We start from the raw sequence: 16,976 nt of genomic DNA on the forward strand, positions 1-16,976 counted from the left end.
TTCTTTCCCTCCGCCTGCCAGACTGTCAATCTCTCTCTAACGCAAATCAGTTCGTTACGCATTCGTGAATGATCAGCCCCGTAAAGAAAACGTTCTTAGGTCCCGTCACTTGTGACCCCGCAACTGCTGATGCTATTATCTCAGAACGACCATTAGGATCTAAATTGATGGCGTTCCTTTCCACGGGACTTGAGAGAGAGAGAGAGAGAGAGAGAGAGAGAGAGAGAGAGAGAGAGAGAGAGAGAGAGAGAGAGAGAGAGTCGTTACAATCCAAGGAAAGGTGACTTTATTTCAATATCACGTATACTGACGAAAAGACGAACACTTAGAGAGAGAGAGAGAGAGAGAGAGAGAGAGAGAGAGAGAGAGAGAGAGAGAGAGAGAGAGAGAGAGAGAGAGAGAGAGAGAGAGAGAGTCATAAATCTGGACTTGATGAGGCCCAAATTATCACCATGACGGGGGTGAACCTCGAGGTTGTCCTCAGCCTCGTCAAGCAAAACACACGGGACTCATAAACCGAAATGGACTATAGGATTTACGAGAGAGAGAGAGAGAGAGAGAGAGAGAGAGAGAGAGAGAGAGAGAGAGAGAGAGAGAGAGAGAGAGAACTACTACTACAGCGTTTCCAAGAGGAAGAAGAAGAGGGGGGGGAAAAAAATCGTTTAAAGGAACAATCTTGGACAATGGATGGGGTTCCCGGGATCGCCCCAGCCAGTCCCAGGTAAACAGACAGACAGCTATCGACTCAAGCTCAGGTGAGCCGTCTCCGATTCCGTGTCTTCGAGCGCGGATATAAGGTATCACGTTTCCTCTCAGGTCGGACCCGGGACACGGGGATCGTTCCTCGCAATAGGATCCCCTGCCCCATTCTTCTATTTGCTGGGAGATGGATTTGTAAATGCAATCTAATACCGCCGATGATTCTTCGCCGATTGCAAACCAAACCGAAGTCGCTGACAGACTTGGGGTTTCCGATGCGCCTCCATCTTTCCTAATCGCTTCCCAAAAGACATTCGGATGAAATTCAATGGTCTTCTGGGTCGCTTAAGTAGCGTTAAGTATGCCCACCCTCGAAAGAATAATGCAGTTTGATTTAAATATATCTGGAGGGTCCTCACACAAAAACGATATGTGTGTATATATAGTATATATATATATATATATATATATATATATATATATATATATATATATATATATATATATATATATATATATATATATATGTGTGTGTGTGTGTGTGTGTGTGTGTGTATTTGTCATCTTCATGTTGCTTAAGTTGAATGACACTTAATACCGACAAGAGATCACAATGCGTTCTGACTGATATACCTGTGCTAATATACTGGAATCGATTTCATTTCTTTGTTTCTACTACGGTTCCATTGGTTGAGAAACTTTATGTAACTATCTCTCTGTCTATCATTCTATCTGCATAAGTACACGAGAATGCTAAAATATAAAAAGAAAATAGAGTAATACTTCTTCTTAAATCATAAAGAATTAATTATTATTCATACGAAGTAAATAAATAATTGCCTTCTTACCCCGCCGATGAGCGAGGTATTTTTTTAGAGGCCTACGGACGATAATATTATAGAACAAACGAATCACTCATGCGCAGGACCCTTAGGTACCGGATGGTGGTTCTTGAGCGTAACTAAATCTAGAGGCCTTTGTGGCAGGGGGCCGCGGCTTGGTTCTTTATGGTGCCAGGGACATCTGGCGGTGGTTACCACTATTAGTGACTTATACAGACCATCTATTAAGGTGCTCTGATGCTCTAGTATATACACTTTTTATGATGAACAGACCAAGACGGGGAGGCCTAGAGAAATCAGGCTAAGCCGATGCAAGGTTCACGGATTTCCCTTCAGAAAAAGCCTTGCTTGAAAGGAAGGAAAATTGACCAATAACACACTTTTATTCATTTTTCTCCCTTTGTGTACACATATATAAATATACATACATATATATACATACATATATACTGTATGTATGTATACATATATATATATATATATATATATATATATATATATATATATATATATATATATATTCACGTATGTATGTATGTGTGTGCGTTTTCTGTGGGTGGGTGCAATATGAGTGTGTGCGTGTACGAAGGCCGTAGAAATCCCGAGCCTACGCCTAAACGCTGTTGGAACCAGCTATTATAAGATTTATATGGCCTCATAAACACGACAAGGAGACCTCCAGGGAGCTACCATATACTCGCCACGTGAAGACTCTACGTTGATTGATTGATTTACTACCCGAGTGAAATGGCGTTACAGTAGCATAGGGTCAACGACGGCGAGATTGGATAGGACATATGGATAGACAATGAAATCTTCATTTTAAAACACTGAATACCAAGCTTGAACGTTTTCATGTGCTGCCTGATTCAAAAATGTTGTTGACAGAATTATGGACAAACACAACGACTTTCCTATGTTGAACTGAATACTGAATTTGGGCCAAAAGCCAAGCCCTGGGACCAATGAGGTCACTCAGCGCTGAAACGGAAACTTACAGTAAAAGTTTGAAAGGTATAACAGGAGGAAAACCTCAAAGCAGTTGCACTATGAATCAACTGTTAGGAGAGGGTTGAGGAAAGTCAGATGGAAGAAAGAGAATATGAAAGGAGGTACAGTAAAAGGAGCAAAAAGGTTTGTAGCTAGGGGCCAAAGGTTACGGGGTTTCCTATGACTGTTGTTGTACTAGTTTTTGAAGCAACTCAATAAAATACAAGAGACTTCAGGCTCGTCTGCTACATTCAACATCTCGATGAATAATAAGAGAGTTAAAGAAATAGAAGAAGCACAATGAGAAATAAAATATAATGAATAACATAGAAATAGAAGAAGCACAAGGAAAAATAAAAAAATAACTAACATAGAAATAGAAGAAGCACAAAGAAAAATAAAAAAATAAACAGAACAAGCGAAAGAAAAAATATCAGAAATAATAAATAAACATAGCTACGATACTCCGGACAATGATTTCATCCACAACAAGGCACGCCCATTTTTCCCCGTCTCGTCTGTTATATATAAACAGTCAAGAATGACGGACAGGGGAGAGCCGTTCCTTAAACTCCCTCTCATCTCCAGGGGAAACTTAAAAGGGAGCCGAATATTCCCTGCAGGGAGGGTGGAAAGGGCATCTAAGATTGCCTAAATTGACTGCTAGGGGGAAATGGATGGGGAAAATCAAGGGGCTGGTAGGAACGTCAATAATAATAATAATAATAATAATAATAATAATAATAATAATAATAATAATAATAATAATAATAATAACAAATTAAGGGACAATTCGTATTCATAAATTTTTCTGTGTTAGTGTTGGGTAATAAGCTTAATTTTAGACTAGATGTCGACCAGTCCGGAGCAAGCCTCTCTCATCACTGGCTTCTGTATAAGAATGAAGAGTAAAGGAACCTTGATCTGAGTTGAATGTTACAAGCCCAAGGGAAACACAGCCCAGTAAGAAAAACAATGAAGGATAAACTATCACAGGCAAAAAACAAAACAAAAAATCTGCTATGAAGTGAGACTCATATCAGCCTGCTCATAAAAAAATTAAAAGGACTTGCACCAAATACAATTCCGAAGCTGTGAGATACTGAACTTACACACGAAAGGTAAAATCTGCTAGAATTAACTGAATATGTAGCATTACATGGTGGATGGCACAGTTTATGAAGATCTGATTGCAAAAGATGATAAGAATTATGAAGGATTTTACAGAGCTTGCGCAATGAGCTTATTAAACGACAGTGCCAGGCATTAATAATATGATCAGAGTACAAAATTCAATAGGACTCAGATTTTTGCCCAACAATTTCAGAAGCAAGTTAACTGGTGCAAAAAAAAAAAACAAAAACGAACAATATTCAAAAATAGAAAAGAAAGAGCAACCCATCACAAGCACTCCTCTGCTTTGGGGTACCTCTCAACTGACCTGACGCTTGGGGTTGCCGTTGGTCTCAAGATAGAGGTTATCCCGCTGTTTATAGAACATTTTCTTCATTAAGAGTTTCAAAACCTCTGCTAGACGTTTCTCTGGCTTGGTATAAAATGCACTGGAATTCAAAGCCACCAGTTCTTTCTGGTTTAGCAGTGACCAGCAGTGCCACTTACTACCATCAAGAGTAGTAGTCAACTTTGAAGACACAGACACAGTTCTTTCTGGTTTAGCAGTGACACAGTGCCACACACACACACACACATATATATATATATATGTGTGTGTGTGTGACACACACATATATACTGTACATATTTGAGTGTATGTATGTATGTATGTAACTTTTTTGTTTCTTTGAATAAAACGTAAATTCCTACTAACTTCAATATACAGTATATTGCTAGTTTACGGATGAAATATGTCAAAGAAATGAGCTGAATGCTGACAGACAAATCAAGAGCAAATTCGTATCCAGTATAAACCTACACAACATGTCGTCTCAACCACACGGTCCTCTTTCAAGAAAAATAAAAGTTAGGTAACAGGATTCCAAAAGAAAAAAAAAATGAAATATAAAAAAATGATAAAAAACAGAATATGAACATCAAAGCGAGGGGACAAAGTCGTCTCCTCTCTCTCTCTCTCTCTCTCTCTCTCTCTCTCTCTCTCTCTCTCTCTCTCTCTCTCTCTCCCCACCAGTTCAAAATTCCCTAAGTGGTCTATGTAAAAATCCTTTTTGGGGAAGATGCCATCTCATGGGGAGAGATAAAAAGAGAGAAAAAAAGACAGGAAGGACCTGGTGGAGAGAGAGAGAGAGAGAGAGAGAGAGAGAGAGAGAGAGAGAGAGAGAGAGAGAGAGAGAGTCACGGACACCCCCAAAGAATCCCATTATCAGGCAGGGGAAAAAAAGGGGGGGGAATATACTTCGTCATCTTAACACTCCTTGTCGTCATTTGGGGAAATTCTTGAGTGGCTGAATATTCACAAAGGGGGAGGGGAGAGAGGAAGGGAGGTAGGAGGAGGGAGGCAGGAGGGAGGAGGTGGAGTGACTCTGGAGTGACTTACATGCCTTTATACCTTATTTCCACCTACAAAATAAGACATACAAGGTTTGAGGAGGAAAATGGCTTGAGGTCTTAGGCTACGGAGCTTGGAGCAACCTGGAATTCTCTGACGTCTGGAAAGATGTGATGCTTCAGGATCTTTTTAACTTAATATACAGTGACTCTAAACGTCAGTATGAGAAACCCTTCATTATTAATTGGGGCGTCTCACTGGGTTTTGCCACTTACAATAATTTTTCTTTTAGGGGTTTAATGTGACACAAACTTAATTCCTTTTTATTTTGTACTTATTTTATTTTGTATTTATTTCGTTACATGAAAATAACCTAAAGATTCATATTTCCTTCAAAGATGCAAGTTTTCTTCACGCCTGAGTTTCTTTGAATATACAAATAGGTGAAGCATATGCAACAAAAGAAAGACAATAATATCAAAATGATTTCAAAGTTTACTGTTAATCCTATGAATAGTGAACAATACATGTTAGGGACTACACAGGAACACATACGCCCGTGTAAAGAGAACGAGACTTGGGTTCCTTCTCAAGAATGAAAATGAAACAAAACGATGAAATATGGAGTAAGAGTAAAAGCAGAAGCCAGAGTCAAAACATCTCAAGCAAGCACACACACACACATATATATATATATATATATATATATATATATATATATATATATATATATATATATATATATATATATGTATATATATATATATATAACGTGGAATCTAAATGAATAATTCAAGCGCATTTCCATTCGAAAATAAAATTAACATCATAAAAATAATATGAGAATCTGTATCTAGTAAATCACATTTTAATCATAATATTCCGTTATTAACTGCAAATGATAAATAGCTGATTAAATTATTGAGATGTAAATCATTCACAGTTCTAATTTTATACCACTGATAATTAATTATTCAATGCAAACTCATTAGCAGTATGAAAAGTGAAGCGACGCTGTTTATAATAATCCAGAATCAACATTTTAATCCTATCTGGAAGCAGTTGAAGAACAGAAGTGATGAGTGAGAAATCCAGGGTCATTTCATCAGCCTGATAACTTATTTCTCTTTAATAACAAGACACAAATAATTCATGGTAATTTAGATCATTCATGGTAATTTTTCCCATTTCCATAAATCGCATTTTGTAATCAACGACCACTTGGGATTCATTAATGTCTCTTTCCTAAATCCTCGTTGTTCCTGAGCTTGAATTCTATCTAGTTTTATATGTATAAAATAACAGCTTTGGACATAACCAGTGGTGGCAAATATTACCGTCTGTTCACCTGCACTGAAAGGGTTTATTCATGTCCATTTTGACTTACAAAGAGACCTTCTGTTTTGGGATATTAAGTGACTGTTCCTATCTGTGTTTTTTTTTTTAACCACAATGTGAAACGGATGTTTTGTATCTATTCAATAGGAGCTTTCACGTGATACAGGATATATATATATATATATATATATATATATATATATATATATATATATATATATATATATATATATATATATATATAAAGTATCCACACTGAGGGTGTAGTACCAGGGAGCTGATACCTAATTTCTACTAAAATCAACAGCGACGTAATCGGATTTAACGCAAAGTGCTTTTGCCTCGCCTTCAGGAGAACTTCGGCCCTCTTGCTGGTGACACGAATTTTCTCGAGCACAAACACACATGCAGATATAATGCTAACACACACAAACGTGTATATATATACAAAAACACGTACACTATATATATATTGTATATATATGTGTGCGTTTGTATGTATGAATGGGTGTGTATAAAGAAACCCAATGAACAAACTTTAATACCAGCATTTCTGCATACACATATATCTTCATTCACACACACACACACACACACACACACACACACACACACACACACACACAAACCTACATCCGCCGAAACAGACTAAAAAAATGGAACAAAAACGAAAAAGCACATCCACGTTGTCCTTTTTTCCCGAAAAGAAATACGAAAATTGGACCCAAAATTCGAGAGTGAGGGGAACTGGCTTCTTCTCCTCCTCCTCCTCCTCCTCCCCTCAGGAGGAGGAGGAGGAGGAGGAGGAGACACGTCCCCTTCTCCTTTGGCTAAGATGTGCTTTTATTCCTACCCAATGGTATTACGGGGCACCAGCGGAGATCTGAGGGGAATTTAACAAGGAATATTAGGCGCCATACTAGTTTACCTCGACCCGAAAGAGGGGAAGAGAGGGGACGCTGATAAAAAGGGGAGAAAGAGGACATGGTAAGAAGAGGAGAGGAACAGAGAGATGGAAAGTCTGGTAAGAAAAGGGAATAAGCAGAGAGATGGAAGATCTGGAATAAACAGGGAGGTGGGAGATCTGGAGAGAAACAGAGAGATGGAAAGTCTGGTAAGAAGAGGAAATAAACAGAGAGGTGGGAGATCTGGAGAGAAACAGAGATAAAAGTCTGGAGAGAAGCAGGGAGATGGAAGATCTGGAGAGAAAATAAGAGAGGTTGAGAGAAAGTGAGAGAGAGAAGATAGCGTGACAATGTGTATAAAATAAAAGAGAGTCAATGATTGGAAAATGGAAATGAGAAAAAGAGAAAGAACTGAAACACAACCAGATAAGAGAGAGAAGAGAGAGAGAGAGAGAGAGAGAGAGAGAGAGAGAGAGAGAGAGAGCCTAGGCTGACACTATATAAAATAACGAGAGAGCTTCAAAGATTGGGAAAATGTTGCAATGAGAAAAAGTGTCCGAACTAGAACGCTACCAGATGAGAGAGAGAGAGAGAGAGAGAATGCTCGACAACGAACAGGAACAACAGACAATGGAAAAATTACCGTTCCGGACACTTCCTTGAATAATTGCTAATTTCTGAACGCAATAAACGCGCAGGAAATGAAATACTGGGAAGACGAGACAAAAACCATAAAACACCAATTCAATTTCTGAATGTAAAAAAAAAGGAGATATTAAAAAGGAAGAAGATAAAAATGGCCACAGGAAAAAGACGGAATAAACTGCGCGAAGAAAGGAAATGAAGAATTACGGAGTGTTTGGGGAGAGGGCAGGAATAAAACAACGGACGATGTATTTTGCGTGATACAATAAAAGTGGGACGGGAAATTCTTAATAGGAAGTACAGCACGAGAGAGAGAGAGAGAGAGAGAGAGAGAGAGAGAGAGAGAGAGAGAGAGAGAGAGAGAGAGAGAGACTTTTAGCTTCAGTTAATTCTGTTTTATTCACTAAAACAGTTATGTCACAATTATTCATCAAAACAACACTTATAGAGAATAATAATAATAATAATAATAATAATAATAATAATAATAATAATAATAATAATAATAATAATCACGTTTCCAGTGGGTATTCTCGTGCAAGATCATGGGTTAAAATAATGTTATACAACATAAAAGACGAAAGTACCAAAGCTTGTCACACACAGAAGATATATATATATATATATATATATATATATATATATATATATATATATATATATATATATATATATATATATATATATATATATATATATATATATATATATAAACCACATAATGTTTGCAACCAAGTAGGAGAATGTAAGGGGATCGCAACCTCATCCAGAAAAATATTCCAAGGGAATAAGGCGTTGCATGGCAGATGAAACATTCAAAACACTGAAAAAGTTCAGCTCAGAACATTTGCTTCTGACCGACAGTCAACACTGAAACGCCTGAACTGACGCTGCTGTTTGCACCTGATCAACAAGTGGTAATCTGCATGAATGTGACAAATAAATAATACATGATATTTGAACTTTATTCAGCGGCGCAGTCAATAAAGTTACGGCGAAAGAAAAAACTTGTCCAAACACTTACGATAAATATGATTCTGTTTGCCGTGTTTTTGGGATGTTCGGGTTGATACGCTTCAGTTTTGCATGAAAGGGACAAATAAACACACACATATGCATGCACGTATACGCACAAAAGAAAATGTTTTGTGGGACAATATATATATATATATATATATATATATATATATATATATATATATATATATATATATATAAATCATATATACTCTGTATAATTTTCTGACTTTGAGAGAGAGAGAGAGAGAGAGAGAGAGAGAGAGAGAGAGAGAGAGAGAGAGAGAGAGAGAGATACAACATTATTAAAAACAAAAAGCTACGTTTTAAAGTCAGGACAAAAAAAAAAAAAAATAAAATAAACACCCCTTTTCTTCAAACTCACCACCCGTACAACCAGCCCTTCTCCCCAAACCCAGCCTGTCTCCGCCCATAGACGCCCACCATAGGTTTCCTCTCGTGAATACACCCTCTCCTACACCCCTTTGCATATACGTACACCCTCCTCATATACAACAATCACCAGCACACATGGACTGGCCCATAATTTTCGGCCCAGCAGCAATACCCGGCAATAACCATAATGAGCTGGAAAATTACATCTTTAACGGGAATTAACCCGTTAATTTCCATCACCGAAATCATCCATCAACTCCTGGCCCTCCCCTTCCCCTTCCCACACCCGCGCCCTCCCCTTCATCAAAGGGCTCTGCCGACTATCGTAATCACGATCCTTGTCATTAACTACTGGTATGGTGATTCGGCGCCCCCGTCATTATTTACTAGTATTTGTATATTCGTGGAAAATTCAGAAAGCTAGTTGTATCGACGAATTAAAGCAGAATACGTTAAAATTAATCTTTTTATGTTTATTGTAATTGGAACGATGCCTCCTTGAGATACAAAAGATCAAAGGTTTTTGGGAAAATATATTCTATACAAAGTTGCAAATATTAATCCCGACATGATTTTGTAAACAGCCGAAGATTCAATCGTCTCTAGCGACAAGATTAACGTAGAATTCCATATGCATGCACGCACACATTCAAACACACACACATATATATATATACACACACACGCACACACATATATATATGATATATGTGAATTATGTATGAATATATATGTATAAATACACAGACTGACTGACTGAATATGAAAAAGGTTTCAAAGCAACGGGTGAAGGGGATAATTACTGTGCCTCTGTGTACGGCGAAAGGTGATAAGATGATTGCAGGTACGACAGACATTACTCTCTACGCCTGGGAAGGAGTACGCAAGAATTCTGAGAAAATAAAACAAATGACGGAAGGTGTGATAGGGACAGAGCAGTGTGGTATTTTAGACAGAGAAGAGAGTTTCTGGGTCAACTCTTTGCTACGGAACAACTATGCGAGTTTTGAGGAAAATGTATATGGGATAAAGCTGTATATATATATATATATATATATATATATATATATATATATATATATATATATATATTGAAACAAGTCACGGTAAAACTGACAAAAACGAACTGCGAGGAAGCTGAGGCTGTTGGGTGCAGAGGGTAATTTGAAAATGATTCAAGTTCCGTGTGACTGAAGTTAAGGCCGTGTTATAATATGTAAATGGACGGGTGACTGGGTCGGTGTCGAGTCTTCGCGGCTGTTTAATATTTATGGAGTGACGGGAAAAGTCTAGGAGAGGGCAGGACATGTTGGTGCAAATTCACTGGATGAAGAAATGGGGCTCTGAGTGGATTGCGGCGTGGGTGATGCCTGGATGCGATACGTTGGTAATTTGTAACAGAGAAGAGAAACTACACTGCCTGGTAAAAAAAAAAATTGTGAAAATGCCTGTAAAGAGAGACAGTTGATAAGGAATGTCATCAAGAATAAAATGACGATAAACTGACGCCAGGAATATAGAAGGTGGAAGAACGTAAGTAAATGATTCCTACACATAATTCGAAGCGGATATAACTGAAGAAAGGAGAAGTGAACCACCAAATAACTAAAGCAAGACAGGTAGCTGAACCTTAGCAAAAGATTTCTAAGAGAGGTGTGCCTAAGGGATGCAGGAAGTGATTGTTGAGCTAATTCCCCTTTTCAAACGCGAAGCGTTTATAAAGGAGGACAAAGGGTAGACAAATTGACGGCTGGTGCAAAAGGGCTCAAAGGATAAAGAGAGGTTAACGGTGGTGAAAATATGGAACAATGTTTTCATACAGTTTGGTCGCAGGGAAAGAGTGCACGGAAAAAGGCTAGTGAAAAAATGTTTATAACCCGAAAGTTTTTGGAAGAAGGTGAAGGGTGAAGTAGAGTATTGGTATACGGATGAGTGAAACGTTTTATGTATGTGTGGCTGAAGCATTTGATGAGACTTTTGAACAAGCACTCGAACCAGCCAATGCTGTGGAAGATTGAGCAACCCCTAAGTGTCATTCGATGACCTGAAGTCATAAATGGTTGCGAATAAAATGCTTCAAATTAATGATATGCAAATAAAAAATTGCCAGGATTTTTATTATCCAAGAATGATGACTGTGTAAGGTAAGTCACACACAGGGCTCTAGGACACAACTTGATTCTCGTTGTTGTTGTTGGAAACTAAGCAGCTGTTATGCCAGCACGGGCTCTTGCTCATAAAGTAGCCGTAAGTTTTTATTCTCGTTGTTGCGTATGATTAAATTTCGTTGTGTTTATTGAGCAACCCTTAAGTGTTATTCGATGACCTGAAGTCATAAATGGTTGCGAATAAAATGCTTCGAATTAATGATATGCAAATGAAAAACTGCCAAGATTTTTTATTCTCGGGATTTGACCCGTTTTCATATGACATGCCGACGAAAACGTAGTTGCGGGTGGTCGGGACCGAGACAGAGGTAATGCAATTGATATACATGCACGTGACTCAGATGCCACTCTGTGACTGGCTGCCGAACCTGGCGGCTAAACCTGGGTTCGGCAGAGAAGCTTCAAGTTGACAACTGTAGTAATTGTCATAGTTTTCTTTGGGGTTTTGTTACTGTAAATTTAGAGGATTTCTTCCATTTATTCTATTCTCCTTTGCATCCTCTCCTGTTTTCTGACTGTAATACTAAAGGTGTAAACAGAGAGAGAGAGAGAGAGAGAGAGAGAGAGAGAGAGAGAGAGAAAATATCTATGAAAACCAATTCACGCTGACTGTGTACATCTCTGCAGTATCATTAATTAGAGACAGAAAGAGTATGACGGAATCTCTCATCTCTCTCTCTCTCTCTCTCTCTCTCAAACAACCAAACAAGCTGGGAAGCAGCATCCATCATCGACACGGTAACAGTTAATCTTGAATAACGCATTCGTTAAGCCCCGGAAAAATGAAACGCATTTGTCTCAAAAACTGACTGTTAATTCTGTGAAGAAATGACACATGGATCCAATTATAAGCAAGTCCCTCTAAATTCCATTCGCCTGTTTTTCCCCGAACAGAATTAACTCCCATAGGAATTCAATTTATAGTTTATCATCCATAAAGGGTGCAATGGTACACATAACAGTGAATCTACATCACAGGTAATTAAAATAATCCCCATATTACGCCATACGGAAGCGATTAAGTGATAATCCCATATGCAAATAAGCGGTTACACTGGAAACATTAATAGTTATCATAAATTCGGAGCCAATTAACTCGGGTGAACAAAGTAGTAATGCATAAATAACCCGTTTTCAAAGCATTCGTGTCGCTAATTTTCGGCTGTGATCAAAATAACATCTTGCTAAAGTGGATCGCAAATTAGATTCCAGGGACAAGCATTGCATTCCAACACGGGCAGTTGATAAGGAAAGAAATGCATATTGCTTTTATTTGTGAAGAGGAGACCACACTGAAAAGCACACAGTCTCCTTAAGTTAGAAAAATAAAAATAAAAACTTCTAGAACATCTGGACTGGGATCTACCTCAGAAACCAATCCCCTGTTCTTTGAACCACAGACCAGTCTCATTCAAAGTTTCATTACAATCCATCAGGAACTTGTTGAGATCACTTTGTCAGTAGAAGGAGGCGACAGCATGCAAAACTCCCTCCCAGTTTCATTAACAGAAGGGAAACAAATACATTATACATGTTTTAACAGAGGGGAACAAATATATTGCACAACATACGATTCCCGTTGTCATAACCGTCATATGAATGAAAGACCGAATTCTAATGCTATTTCATTAACAATTTCTTGTCATTTTTTCCAAATTAGTAATTCGTTTTGGTTCATCAGGAGAGGGGTCCTGAACATTTCTCTCGCCCAGTAGCTCTGTTGCCCTGGGATTGAATAATTATCGAATAATTATAAGATGCTGATGAATCAAACCTTAATCTTTGAAAATGACACTTAAATTATTCAAAATAATGGGTTTAAGCTGCAATAACTCTCTGTTGTTGGTTAATAACTGCATAGTTATACTCTTTCTGTCTATGTGTCTCTCTCTCTCTCTTACAGATCTAAACACATTATCGTCAGCCATTTAAAGACCCCTCAGGAACCCTATTGCGAACCCCTAGTGGTTCAAGAACCCCAGGCAGAGATCCCCTGCTGCAGTCCCACCGCGTGGAGAGAAAACTTTATCCGCTGTCTGAAGAAGCCTTGGCAAACCACATTAGACGACCATAATTCTCAAAGGATTTTCTCTTTAATGAAGAAATGATATCATCTCGTTCCAAAACTTTGGCACTTAGTGTGCTTCATAATGGCTAATTCACTCGAATTTATTCAATCACGGAGAATTCGTATCAGATGTACATTAAAAATAGATTAGCTGTGGTCTGTGTGTATGTAATTACGTATGTGTGTGAATCCATGCCCGGGAATTCATCCAGCTAGACCAGTGGTTTTCAACCTTTTTGTGCCCATGGCCCATTTTTTGCATCCCTAAATACTCATGGCCCACTGCCCTTCAGAATTGTGTAATGATGATAATAGAATTGTTATGAAGCATTTTCAGAACAATTTATTAGTTTTACATTTTCATATATGGAATTATTTTTCAGAACACTTTATTAGAACATTTTATTTATAGTTATTTACATTTTCATTTATGAAAGAAAGCACTGGCCTGCATTTACTGTAAATGATTTTTCAATTTTAAAATACTATTTTGAAGATGTCCGTGGCATGGGCCCCCTCAGAACTGCCCATGGCCCACAGGTTGAAAACCACCGATGTGAACAATTAAGTGGAGCTTTTCCAAGTACTAGAAAGCGCTACAAGTCTAAACCACTGCTTCTTTAACAGCCAGTTGCTGTATTTTGGTACAAGTAAGAGGACTGAACGTTCGCTGCGTCTCAGGAAGAAAAATATTATTTTATTGAAGAGAAAAACAACAGTCACTGCCCCATACACACTAACTGCTGAACCAGAGAGATGCCTAGATGCAGGACATTTCCATGGGATAAGCGACTTAATTCACCTACAATAGAAACTGATCAAAAGTGAGTCAACTTTCTCCAGATTCCTTCTGGAGCCACGCCCTTCAAACACATTATAAGGACAAAACTGTGAACCGTGTACCCGGTAGCTAATCGACAGTGGTTGGTCACAACCTGAATGAAGAGCAAAGGTTTAAAACCCAGTACACGTATCTACCATTTTTGGAATTGCTTCCAGCCCTCCGCCAATTTTCATGACCCGAGTAGATGATGTTATACATTTACAGTTGGGGGACATATTAACTTTGTAGTAGGGTAGATACATGGCAAATATGGAATATAAGGATGAGAAATGTAGTGACTTTACAGTAGATGAGAAAGTGTTAGATTAATGAAGTGATCATCATTCGGAAATGTTAGTAGGATGGAAAGGAAGAACCACAGCGCCCTGGATAAAGTGGAAGAGGTATTGGAATGGAAAGGTCTGATTATTTAGGAAACAAGCGAGTCGGTACAGTGGGTGTAAGGGGCCATTACGTATTGGGGATAAGTCGTTTTTGCAGTTGCATGAAGGTGCTAATGTTATGGAAATCACTAGAACTGGGAATTACTAAACGAATTAACAATTCAAGCCTGTTTCTTCAGAGACCTTTGTTTTTGCGACTCTCCGGAAAACCGGTTGTTATGGAATACGGCTCGATATAAAATTATATATATATATATATATATATATATATATATATATATATATATATATATATATATATATATATATATATATATATATATATATATATATATATATATATATATATATATATATATATATATATATGTCATTTTGCAGTTGTATGAAGGTACTAATGTTACGAAAGTTATCAAAACTGAGAATTACTAAAAGAATTAACAATTCAAGCCCGTTTCTTCAGAGACCTTCGTTTTTGCGACTCTCCGGAAAACCTGTTGTTATGGAATACGGCTTTATATAAAATTATATATATATATATATATAATGAAATCCATACCGGACACCTTAATCAACATCAACCGTTTCAAGTTTGGCGCTCGTTCGGCTACACGAAAAAATGACAAACGTCTACGAGTCAGCCAATAACCAGAACACCGAATCCAATTACATTTGATATGTTGCTGTAACCCTGTAACAACAAAAAGAGATGTTTGGTGGGTTTTCCTATATCTCCCCTTTCCGAGAAGGGCTGTTCTTCTCGCGAGATTCATCAAGTTGTGAGACTTCTCTTCGCTTCGGTGTGATTCAATTTTTCTCAGAGGGGTCAAGTGACTGTAGAGTGTGTATATATATATATATATATATATATATATATATATATATATATATATATATATATATATATATATATATATATATAAGCTGATTCTGGTTTAATTGAACGCTTTTTTTTTATGTTCGCTGCATTGTAACTTGATATCGTGATATATATACTGTACATAGAAGTATATTTTATATATTATATATATATAATATATATTATATAATATATATATATATATATATATATATATATATATATATATATATTATATATATAAATTATATATATTATATAATGTAATAAATACTTATATATATATATATATATATATATATATATATATATATATATATATATATATATATATATATATATATATATATATATATATCACGACATCAATAATCAAGCCAGAACGAATCGAAACGATTTGAGGTTAAATCACAAATGACCGAGAATTAGGTCCGGCGGGACAGTGCCTCGGAAAGGAGGTAATCGTGTACTTAATTAGTTCCTAATGAAGCCCATACATTAATTGTCAGGCGTTTTAAGGGATGTGATGGGCAATTAATTTGTCGGCATCTGAAACACACCTGTAATTTCGCAGTAATTAGCTGTGGTTATAAACATGAGGACCGGAGTACAACAGAAACAGCTAATTTCGATCATTTGAGTTTGTCAGTTACAAACACAAGAAATAGCTAATTTCGATAATTTGAATTTGCCAGTTATAAACACATACACAAACACACACGTACAAACGCGCTCTTGTTAAATATGCTAGTCAAACACAATGCAAACATGGCCAAACATAGATTCTAATCAACATCAACTTCCTAAACGCCACGCCAAGCAAAATGGCTCTTACTGGAAGATTTTGTCAATTATTTCTATCCTGTGCTCTCTCTTTCACAAATCTCCACTCATCTCGCCTCCATCTTCCACAAATCTCCACTCACCTCGCCTCCCTACTAAGAGTTCTGTTCCTTTTCAGTTACTAAACTATATATATAGGTATATATACTAGAAAATGAAAAAAAATCAAGCTACTAAAAGATACAAACATAAATGTATAACATTATTTATCTGAACAAAAAGCTTTCCACACGTACACATACACCGACATAACCAAACGCATATGTGAACATTGACACCGGATTTGAAAATAAATAATCATCTATTTTCATTACCTCGTAAGGGACGCGTGTAAGCGTTCCCGACGCATCGACGCAAGGGCAATAAAAAGCGGTGACTCAATGGCGAGAGAGAGAGAGAGAGAGAGAGAGAGAGAGAGAGAGAACCCATTTACAAGGCCACGGATGAAAGTGACAGGGTAAATTCTCCTTCGCATAATTTACTCGTTTCAGCGACTTTCTCTCTCTCTCTCTCTC

The sequence above is a fragment of the Macrobrachium rosenbergii genome, chromosome 40 (genome assembly GCF_040412425.1).
Source record: "Macrobrachium rosenbergii isolate ZJJX-2024 chromosome 40, ASM4041242v1, whole genome shotgun sequence".
Lineage (NCBI taxonomy): Eukaryota > Metazoa > Arthropoda > Malacostraca > Decapoda > Palaemonidae > Macrobrachium > Macrobrachium rosenbergii.